Source organism: Beta vulgaris, chromosome 4, assembly GCF_026745355.1.
Source record: "Beta vulgaris subsp. vulgaris cultivar EL10 chromosome 4, EL10.2, whole genome shotgun sequence".
NCBI lineage: Eukaryota > Viridiplantae > Streptophyta > Magnoliopsida > Caryophyllales > Amaranthaceae > Beta > Beta vulgaris.
Genome location: NC_079205.1, coordinates 62190788 through 62202492, shown reverse-complemented (window position 1 = coordinate 62202492; position 11705 = coordinate 62190788). Strand labels below are relative to the sequence as shown.

The window sequence follows — 11705 nt, the reverse complement described above, 5'->3', positions numbered from 1 at the left end:
CTTTCTCACACTTACAAGAGTTCACTCAAACCCTTTTTCTCAAAAATACACTTTGTAAAATAATGGAAGAGTAATAAACTCGATTAATGTAAGTATGAATTCTCTTAAGGAAAAGGCACTGACACTTTAGATAACTTAGGACAAATTAACTAAGTCAGACACAATTTTGCTCAAATGAATTAGGCGCCTATTTATAGACAATTAAGACAAGACATGTTCCCACTAACTTAGACCATTATACATGTTCTCCATGATGTTTAATTAATTAATTAAATTAAATTAATTATTCCATGTCATGTAAAGCATCCACTAATCCATACTTCACTTCATAGAAGCAGACATATTACGTGGTTTTTGCAAAACTTGGAGAATAATTAAACTTATTTAATTAAATTAAATACTTGGAGGATAATTAACTTAAGCCACTAAATCCACTAACTACATAAAACGTGTAGCAGTAAACCTTGGCGTGTAATCTAGATTTTAGGAAATAAATAAATAAAATACTTTAGCTAGTTTTTAGGAAAAATATCTTTTTCAAAATCTTTTATAAAACCGGAAAACAGTTTTAATTTTAAAAATCCGAAACATTTTAAAAACCGAAAAATAATTTTTCGAAAACTAAATCTTTTAAATAAAATATAAAAGATAAATATATATTTTAAAAAGATAATATTTGAAAATCAGTTAATTTAAAATCAGAAAATCTTTTCAAAATTTTCCTAACAAACTTAAACTAACTTCCTAAAATAATGGATCTTAGTCAAAATATCCCTAAAAATCTAACAACTATATTGGGACACCAATAACTTAGGCGCACAATATTAGTCACTTAGAAGTTCCTAAATTAGTTTTAAGTCTTGTTCCCTAATTTTTAAGTCTTGTTCCTTAGCCTTGTTCCTATAGTGCCAGGTCTGTTCCTTTCATGGGAACAGAACCAAGTTCCTTTGAGAATTCACCACGAACTTAATAAAGCTTTTACTCAACCTTAACAAGAAGATTAATAAATATCCCAATGTATTATAATCTTCATTCCATGCTTGATTATTCATCTCTCGAACATCTTTACTTCGATCTTGATTAATTCTCCGCTTTAATCTTCAATCAAGTATTCTCTTAGCTCGAGCATGAATTACCTTGCAACAACAAAAATAAAATATACTATGTCTTTTGTGGTTAGGTCATCTTCAAAACTTAAGGGTCAACAATCTTCAACCAAAAAAAATTTAGCAATATATCGTGATAACATAATATTTCATATTTACAAAGTTCAAACAATATGGTTTATTAACATTTATAATTGTTAAAGAACTATACTAAAGTCTCTGAAAATAAATTATTAAATCATCGATCAAATTTTACAGTGACGGTATTGAACAGTTAAAAATCATTCACCTTTAATTTAAAAAGATAATAACATCTACAAAAGAACCTTAATAATTTACATCACTATCAAAATAATTTTAGATTAAAAAAAACATGTCCATTTGTATATAAATACATAAAGTTGTCGACGCACCAAAATTAAAAGTGAACTGAAACTCAACCAAAAAAATTTTACTTAAAGAGTTCGTGATCGTCACTAAAGGTAATAAAAAAGAACTCTGTCTAATGATCAACTATAGAAGATCGTCCCTCAATAAATTTACTTAATTACCCCTTAGTAAATCAATTACTCTACCCAAAAAAAGATGAAGAAAATCAAACTCAAATATAGCATAAAAAAATTAACAAAGAAAATTATATCAATCAACACACAATCAAGTAGTAAATCAAAAAGGAAGATATATATAATCAATTAACAAAGTGAAATGATTTAACTTAAACAAAATACTTTGTTGATAAAAATATAAGAAATCCTTAATAAATCTGCGTAACATTCTTTTATCGCTCATCAATTTTAATTTTAAAAATCCTAAAGAAAGTATAAATAAATTAAATAATAAAAGACGGGTTTGGTTAAGTGATATAGGCTTAATCAACAAAATTAGCTAGCCCAAAAAACATGTATAATGTTCAAATTCTACCTTTGATTATTCCCAAAAAAAATTATAAATTATAATATAAAAAAGTGAGGCATGCATCGCGTGCATAAATTACTTAATAATAATGGAAATGGGCTAAAAAATGCAGCCAAAAGCTTGTCGCCTCAACTATAAACAACTTGTTAGATAAAATAATAAAAGTTCGAATTAGTCGATCCATAATCACCTATTAACCTCCAATTATTTTATATTATTAGTCATCATTAGGGCGTTAATAAGTTTAGCTGACTCTTGAACTATTCGAGTTACGATTTGAAAAAACTTGCGAACATACTCCAAAGATTTCCTTAAACTCTTTTATTTTATGTATGCTAAGTTAATCTCTAAAAGTAAAATGTTCACATTAATGAGAAGCTAAAAGGAACTAGATCACATCTAATTTGATTAGATTAAAGCATTAATTTTGAAACTCAAATTGAATTTTAAAGCAAGTTAAATACGCAAATTTGTAGGTGGAGGCGAGACCACCAAGAGCATCATGCTCCTCATATTAAACGACTAAAATTGTTAATGAAACGCACAAATGGCTGAAAAGAAGGAAGTTTAGTTAAAATGTGAGTAAAATATTGAATGGTGCCGCCAAATGTGGATAGAGATTCAATAAACTTATTAATATTTATCTAAAGCACATACATAGCATCACAATTCTATCTTTCCTTTTTTTTTACTTCTAATCTTTATTTTTTCTCCTATTTGGCTACTACTTTTCAAATCATTCAAGAGCTAGAGTGAAAATTCTTCCAGTACAATAATTTATTTAAAGGAGAGGCTATTCATATTTATACATCCCATTGCTTCCATTTTTTAAATATGATTTTTATTTTCGATATACTAAATTTGATTTTTAATTGATATAAGATATGAATATATGATGATATTGTTCCTATTGTTTTTACATGATATTATATATGATAGTTTTTAGAGAATGTGCATATAATATCATAAATAGAACATGAATGTGTAAAACAAAAAACACAAATTTATTTATACAAGAACATGTGCATATAATATGTTAAAAACAAAAAACTAGAAAAAATTGAATAAAACCATAAAAGAACATCATGTTGATAATAAAAAGAACATGTGTGTATAATACTTGAGGAACAATTTATTATTATAAATCACAAAAATGAGTTGAAACATAAAAGCAACAAAAAAGTATCAAACAAAGAACACCATACGAATTATAAAAGATCAAATACATATAAGAGTTGAGAAAAAAACTATATAAAATCATAAAAATGAAATTAACATAAAAAGAATATGAAGGTATAAAACAAAGAACACCATCTGATTATGAAGAAACATGTGCATATACAACTTGAGAAACAAAAAACTATTAAAACTCAGAAAAATGTTTTAATATAAAAGAACATAAAAGTATCAAACACAGAACACCACATTGATTATAAAAAACATCTGAATATACAAATTGAGAAACATTTAATTATAAAAAAAAACTATAACAATGAATAAAAACATAAAAAGAACATGAAGATATTAAACGAAGAACATCAAACTGATTATAAAAGAATATGTGCATATAAGACTTAAGAAACATTCTCCTTTTATGTCGATTCCATCCAATATATCTTCGTCATTGTTAATGTCATCCGAAGCTATAAAACGACAATCCGAATCATCTCGAAATTCACAATCAACCATTATTGATGTTTTTTTTGGCAAAGTGAGTTAACCAGTACCTCTTAAATTTGTGTCAATAATACGTCAAACTAAAATAAAAGATATCAATGTTTCAAAACAAAAAATAATAAATAATAGTAGTTTATATTTTTTGTTTTTCAAAAAAAATTATGTGATATCAAATGAGAGAGAATCTGCAAATGAGAGTTTGCATATACCAGTAAGATAATAAACGCTACTATTTATCTATTCCTTCATACCCATTATTGATTATGAAAAACAGAAGTTTAACGATCAAAATTGCAGGGAGTCCAGCAACAAATTCTACATTTTTTAGGAGTTTACCATTTTCAGTTTTTTTTTTTCAACTCATGGAGCAGCGTAAGTCGGGAGTTATAAGCCGGATTTTTAGGAGTTTACCATTTTTTTTTAATTAATTAATTTCCTAGAGTTGAAATTTGCATTTTATATTTAAAATGATGTGTTTTGGGTAAGACCACGTAGAGGAAGGTGGTCTCTGGTCCACCATCCAGGCATTGAAATAAATATGAAAATCGAAGCTTGAAAAAGCACAATATTCGACTCATATTAAAGTTCAAATGCAAGTATCAAATAGTCGAGCCAAATAACCCCAAACTCGATTAGTCGAGCCAAATAACTCCAAGCTCGGTCTCGGTTCAGCTCGTTAACCCAAGGCTGTAGTCACTAACTCAGTACTCACCCTCCTCATTTTCGCATGTATAACCTTAACGTTTATCAGGCAACTAAAACCAGTTTCCATAGAAATGGCAACTCAACGCCTAATTCCTCACCTTTTTCACAAAACAACTCTATCATCTCTTACTACCCACCTCAATTTTCATCAATCTCTCTCCTCTTCTTCATCTCTTCCACTGTCACCTCCAATTTCTCAGCAACCCATTTCACCACCATCAGTATCAAACTCTATAACAGTCGACAAAATCCTGCTGAATTTGAAACTTGGTAAGTCCCCTTACTTTTACAATACCAGCAACATTTATCATACATTAAACCCTTATGATATTGCTCAAATTGTGTATCAATGCCGTGAAAATCTGCAACTGGGTTTAAAGTTTATTGATTCTTTGTTGCTTAATTGCCCCAAATTTCGACATTCAACACTTTCTTATTGTGTTATGATTCATATGTTTGTTAGGGGTAGGAGGGCATCTGATGCTCAAGGTTTGATCCTTCGTATGGTACGAAAAAGCGGGGTTTCTAGGGTTGAAATTATTGATACTTTGGTGGGGAGTTATGATCAATGTGGTTCTAATTTGGGTGTTTTTGATTTGTTGGTTAGGACTTTTGTGCAAGCTAAGAGGTTGAGGGAAGCGGCCGAGGTGTTTAAGATGTTGATTAGTAGAGGGTTTTGCGTGTCGATTAATGCTTGTAATAGTCTTCTTGGTGGATTAGTGAAGGTTGGGTGGGTTGATTTGGTGTGGGAGATATATAAAGAAGTTGTTAGAAATGGAGTTCAGCTGAATGTTTATACATTGAATATAATGGTCAATGCCTTGTGTAAAGATGGTAAGATAGAAGACGTTAAATCGTTTTTGTTAGAAATGGAAGCCAAACGAGTGTTTCCTGATAATGTGACATATAACACATTAATCAATGCTTATTGTAGGGAAGGGAATGTGGAAAAGGCACTTGAAATGATGAATTCAATGTCTAGTAAGGGGCTTAGAGCTGGCGTGCTTACCTATAACGCAATATTGAAAGGTTTATGTAGAACGGGAAAATATAGTAGGGCTAGGCAAATGTTGAGTGATATGTGGCAAATGGGGATTTGTCCTGATACTAATAGTTACAATGCATTACTGATTGAGTGTACCAAAAAAGATAATGTTGTGGACGGGGAACAATTATTTGATGAAATGCTACGTCTTGGTGTTGCCCTGATATAGTTAGTTATACTTCACTCATTAATATGTTTTCAAGAAATAAACATCTTGACCGAGCCTTAATGCATTTCAATGACATGAAGTCCAAGGGGTTGGCTCCAGACAGTGTTATATATACCATTTTAATTGATGGTTTTTGTAAATCCGGGGTTGTGTCTGAGGCCTTAAGCATGCGAAATGAGATGCTTGAAAAGGGCTGTCTTATGGATGTGGTGACTTACAACTCCATTTTGAATGGCATGTGCAAAGAACGCACGCTAAATGAGGCAGATCAGCTACTTGATGAGATGTTGCAAAGGGGTATATCCCCTGATTACTACACTTATACAACACTTATTCATGGTTATTGTAAGGCTAGGGACATGGACAGAGCAGTCGTGTTGTTTGAGACTATGATTCAGAGGAACCTCAAACCTGATATTGTAACATATAATACTTTGATGGATGGCTTTTGCAAGGAGGGTATTATGGAAAAAGCTCATGAATTATGGGGTGACATGGCTCATCGAGGATCTACCCTAATTACATTTCTTACAGTACTCTCATCAATGGATATTGTAGTGTGGGGCATCTAAACACGGCATTTAAGCTTTGGGATGAGATGGTTGAGAAAGGTATTGAGCCCACCACCGTGACTTGTAATATAATTATTAAAGGCTATTGTATATCTGGGAATGCAACAGAGGCAGAGAAATTCCTGACTAAGATGGCAGCAAAGGGCACTTTTCCTGATAGTGTTACGTACAACACTCTTATACAAGGATACATCAAAGAAGAGAAGATGGACAAAGTGTTTGTCTTGCTTAATGAAATGGAGGTTAAGGGGATATTGCCTGACGTCATATCATATAACGTGATACTAGATGGCTTTTGTAGACAAGCTAGAATGGATGAGGCAAACTTGATATACAAGAAGATGATAGAAAGAGTGTAAATCCAGACAGATCCACATATACATCGCTGATTGACGGTTATGTTAGTCAGGACAACCTGAAGGAGGCCTTCAGATTTCATGATGAAATGCTTCGAAGGGGTTTTGTGCCAGATGATAAGTTCTAATAAATTTGTGAATGAGTTGAACATCTGGGTTAGATTACTGCCTCTCTGGGATGACTACTTGTAACTCAAGTGAATCACTGATAGATACTACTGTAGAGGTACTTAATCGGTTAATCCCATCTTATTTGTCTGCAATAATGGTCCTGTTTTGCCTACAATATTCCATTTATTCTATTCTTGCATTGGGGATGACTTACTCACTGGCATTTGCTCTTTTGCAGGATTACTTGGTGAATTGCAATTTGCTTTACTCATAGGAACTTTATGTTCTTCCTGAGTCATGAAGTTTGAAAAAGAGGTAATTGATTTGCTTCTTGTCTTTTGTTGCATATACGAATTTTGACAGTTCTGGCGTGCTTTGTTATTCTATACTCATCGCTTTAACGTAAAATCTTGTTTTTTTAAGTGTTTTGACCATTAAGCCATGATATATTCCTTTCTGCTCTGTTTCTGCAGGAAATTTGTGAGGGCTAATTGCTGTAAAGGTGCTCTGAGGCTCATGCTGTATTGGACCAATATGAAGGACTCTGTGAGGCTCATGCTATCTTTGAGGTTCTTTTCAACTCCACGTCTTTCGTCTTTTTCCTGCATCAAAATATTCAGAAACTCAGTAGTCTTCCATGATTTGGTTCTGTCAAGAACTAATGGAAATCAGTTCACTTCCTCTGGTCCCCCCTCTCACTCAATATCTGAGTCAGACAACTAGACAAGTACAATGGAACTTGTTCTGATTCTGCTGATTGTCAAAGCTTCAGGTATCTTGGTTGCTACAGATGATGTTTGGTGATAATTAAATAGTTTATAGTACCAGTGAATCTTAAACTCGAGTTTCAGTTAAAGTCTCTGTACATAACCATACATTCGAGAGGAAGGTAAAATCAAGCTTAAAGCATCTACTTCAACATCAACATTACCTCAATGCTTCAGAAGAGGCTCCTACCATGTACGAAAGTTTCTACCAGGAGGGGGAGTGGGGGTTGGATTTGTGCTGACTTAGTTTTGCTATAATGTAGTGGTTGTTTCAGTTGATGTTGATTTAAACTCTTCTTACGCTGCAGGCCTATTATAAAAAAAAAGTTCCAGTCAGTTAGATAGATGACAACTGAATTTTAGACTTGATGTTCCTTTTAGAAGAGCTGAATCTTTTAGGTATAGCTTTGAAGTAGGTGTAACTGTTGAGCTTTATGGTGGCGAACTCAATGGAGTCTTTTAAGCAGTCCTACTACTATGAAAACTTATGCTGGACGTGCTCAATTGGGTTAAAATTTAAACTAGACCATGCTGAAATTCATCTTTTCAGTTCACACACATTTGGCATGGAGTCAGAACTCAGAACCTTGCTCATATCTTTTCATTGGTATAGACCCCGATTGAATGATTAAGTATAATTTGACACATTCCAAAGTTCTGGAGATCCAACTACAAGAAGACAAGGAGTTGGAACGCACAATTGTTTGCTAGTGAAGAGAGCTTAATTTAGCGTATGGTAGAGTCCAAAGTCAAATAGCTTTCAGTTCTATTGAGAATAGGAGAAAAAGGAGGCAAAGTTCTATATATGAAAGGTCATTTGCTTAGCCACAAGGCTATGCTGTGTTTCGATGAACATTGTTTCTGTTCCAAACTCAAAGACATTCAATCTTTTCTTTGGCTTCAGGGTTGGGGTTGAAGAACAAGAATTGGAGGAGGCCTGTTATGGCCCATCAACACTCTCTGTCATTTTTCCCTCTTAGGCTCCGTTTGGTAGGGCGTAAAACATTTTCATTGTAAAATGATTTTCATGGAAAACAATTTACAATGGAAAACACATTTCCAAAATTAGTTTTCCGTTGTTTGGTTCGATGTAAGAAAAATGATGAAATGTAAGGAAAATGAAAGGGAAAGTAAGGAGGTAGTGAGAGGAGTGTACAAGAGAGATAAGGAAAATGGTTTTCCCTTCATTTTGAAAGGAAAATGGTTTTCCATCATTGGGAGAGTAATTTACCCCAAGGGAAAATGGTTTTACACTCTTTTGCCAACCAAACAATGTAAAACTGAAAATAGAGGAAAACAGTTTTCCGGGAAAACGTTTTACGCCCTACCAAACGGAGCCTTAGTTTGCTGTTGGATTTTTTTATTTGTGGCTGTGCTAAGCATGTGCTTTCAGCTTTACATTTGCAGTTTCTTACTAGTTTACCTATTTTTTCCATCTACCAACTTGCTTCACAAATTTGAGGAAGTTATGTTATTGATTAGTGAAGCAAGCTGTGCTCTGTGGTTTCTTTACCTGTTTTAGTTCTTGAAATTTGTAAGCTGAAGTTTGAGCAAATAACGTACAAAATCAGGTGACCTGAACGATTTTTTTTCTGTAGTGAAACTGCTAAAGTGCTTTAAAGAAGTAGCTTCAAAATTCTAGTAGAAAATGATATTCTATGAAAAATATCTTTCAAGGGAAAAAAACTTGTAAACTAATTTTCCTTTGTTTGGGTCCTTAAACGAAAAGTGAGAGAGATCAGAAAATATAATAGCTAGAGAGAGGATGGATGGAAGTACAAGAAAGAAGGTTCTTAGAGAGGAAAGTGTGGCACTTTTTTATTCAAGAAAAAGACAATTCATCATTGCCAGAACTGCTATCCTTAATAAACCAAACAAAGAAATCTAGGAAGACCAGTTTTTGAATACGTTTTCCTCCTAACGAAAGACTCTCAAATCTAGTGTTTTGTAGGAGACCTGATGTGGTGAAGTAGCTTGAAGCATGTTCAAACTTAACTTGTGACTTGCGAGTTTATTCTTCGATGTGGAGTTATTATTCCCATCAGCTAGTGAATGGCTTTGTTTTAGGCAAGTTTTTTCTGCAACTGCCCCTGATAACTGCTGAGATATCCAGAACTTCAGAAGTAGTGTAACTGAAAGACAGGAATTATGAAGGCTAACAATGTTTCTAAGTGTTACCTGGAACCCCTACAATTCCGGGTACTCATAGGTTTGGAAACATAGATCACTAGTCCCTCCATCTTTTTTAGTTTTTTGTCTTGACTTTTTGGGACCCAGTCAAATGACAAAAACGACGAGAGAGAAGATAAAGTGGTGGGTTCAAGTCTTGACAAGGAAAATGTGACAATGGGTGAACTAAAAGAAAGAAAATTCCAAGAGGGGAAGTGAGTAAATTGAAAAATTGGAAAGTGCTTAGCTATCTATCTGTTTTTGCTAGTATACACTTCATATGGAACTAAATAGCTACTGTAATTTGTTTTTCTGAAGTCATAATTCTTATTGTTAATGTGCTTTTCCTTGGTGATGCTTTTTATCCCTTTAATAATACTTCAATCACTCCAATCAAATTTGGAATTCTATTGGCTCATTCCTGGCCTGTATACAAGCTGCTTCCATACTTTATGCCATATATGAACATATTGGATGAGGGTATGCCTCTGGGTTGCACATACATCAGCCGATCCATAATTTACTATCAATTGGAAATTTTAGCTTTCTGTAAACTTGGGATCTTTTTATTCAACCTGAACTGTCATGCTCTGTTATTCTTGGTAATTTTTTTGACTCTCAATTTTTTTTGTTCATTATTCAGGGGTCAAATACTGGAAGTTGTATGGAATGATATTTTTTCCTAATTCCGTCTCATTCACAAGCATCAGATAACAAAGAGCATTTCCAAGTCGTTTACGTGCATTTTCGAGCAACTTGAGAAGTCTTACCCTCATTTTTCAGAATGGTGAGTAATTTTCGAAGGATCAATTTGTTAATTGCCAAGTAGGTTACTTCTTTTGTCAGTCAAAATTTTCAGCACAGTTTTGAACCTTTCATTCTGAGATTTCTTAAATACATGATATATATTAATACACACTCTAATCATAGTTTCTGACTCTCATGCTTTGTCCTTTACAATACCACCATGCATTTGAATGTGGTTTGCCCATTCTTTTAAACAATCATCTTGTAATTATCCTTTTAAACAAACCTTTTGTAATTATCCTTTTAAACAATCAACCTGATTGTGACTTTGATTAGGTCATGAATCATGAGCTGCTTATGTTCTGTTTAATATTTTCCCCTTCTACAACGTCATTGGAATCAAGTTGTCATCAAACTCACCATAAAGCTGTTTGATTTTGCATAACTTTGACCGCGTAATTTTGCTGAAAGGGAAGTTAGTTGGAAATTGGTTAAACTAATTTTGCAGCTATACTCATGCTGTATAACATTTAGAAAACAGAAATACACACATTACTATTCATATATACAAGGTTAAACTTTTCTAAAATCTTTTAGAAGTTTTATTTTTAAAGTTTGAAGAGAATTACAGCTAGGGAACAACAGTAATACATAATTTTCAACTTTATATATTTTTTACTCTATTTGGTGACTTACATATAAGAAAAACAATCACGTGGATATTGTTAGAATCACTTCAATGTATATTTGTAAGATATTAACTTTTATAATTTTCACTAATATGTAATTAAAGATACCGATGATCAAAGTTGTGAATTGGAGAATGTGCATATTTTAAGTACTGTAGAACTCAAGTGACTGTAATCTGATTTTCTGCATTTCGTCTGCAGGCTGGGTGATATGTGATACTCAAACTGAGTCGGGCGTATATGTGATACTCAAACCGAGTCGGGCGTATATGTGATACTCAAACTGAGTCGGCGTACATACAAAGAATCATTTAGATTGCAAATAGAATGATGATGGTTAAGATTAATCTGTTGCTGTACTTGCTAAGAAAATGATTTAGTGTCTTAATACATGGAACTGTATCAGATTCAGACTTACCGACCAAATGGAAAATTTGAGGCTATATGACACATTCACATTGTAAGTTGCCATCCATGGATAACTGTCAATATACCTTTTTAAAAACTTTCTTTGTATCACATTTTTGATGTGTTAAATCTCTTACTTTTTTGTTAAACGACCCTGCTAATAGGACATTTGCTAAATTATAAAAGTCAATGGAGGTTGGGGTGTGTTTGTCTAATGAATTCTTCTTATTATATGTGAAATTTTGACTGTAAAGTTGTGTTTTTGCTGT

General features: G+C 32.8%; 1 pseudogene; it reads left to right on the top strand.

Annotated features, from left to right (window-relative positions):
* The first annotated feature begins 4000 nt into the window (after nucleotides 1–4000).
* Nucleotides 4001–11538, top strand: LOC125491599 (pentatricopeptide repeat-containing protein At5g01110-like; annotated as a pseudogene).
* Nucleotides 11539–11705: the final 167 nt, after the last annotated feature.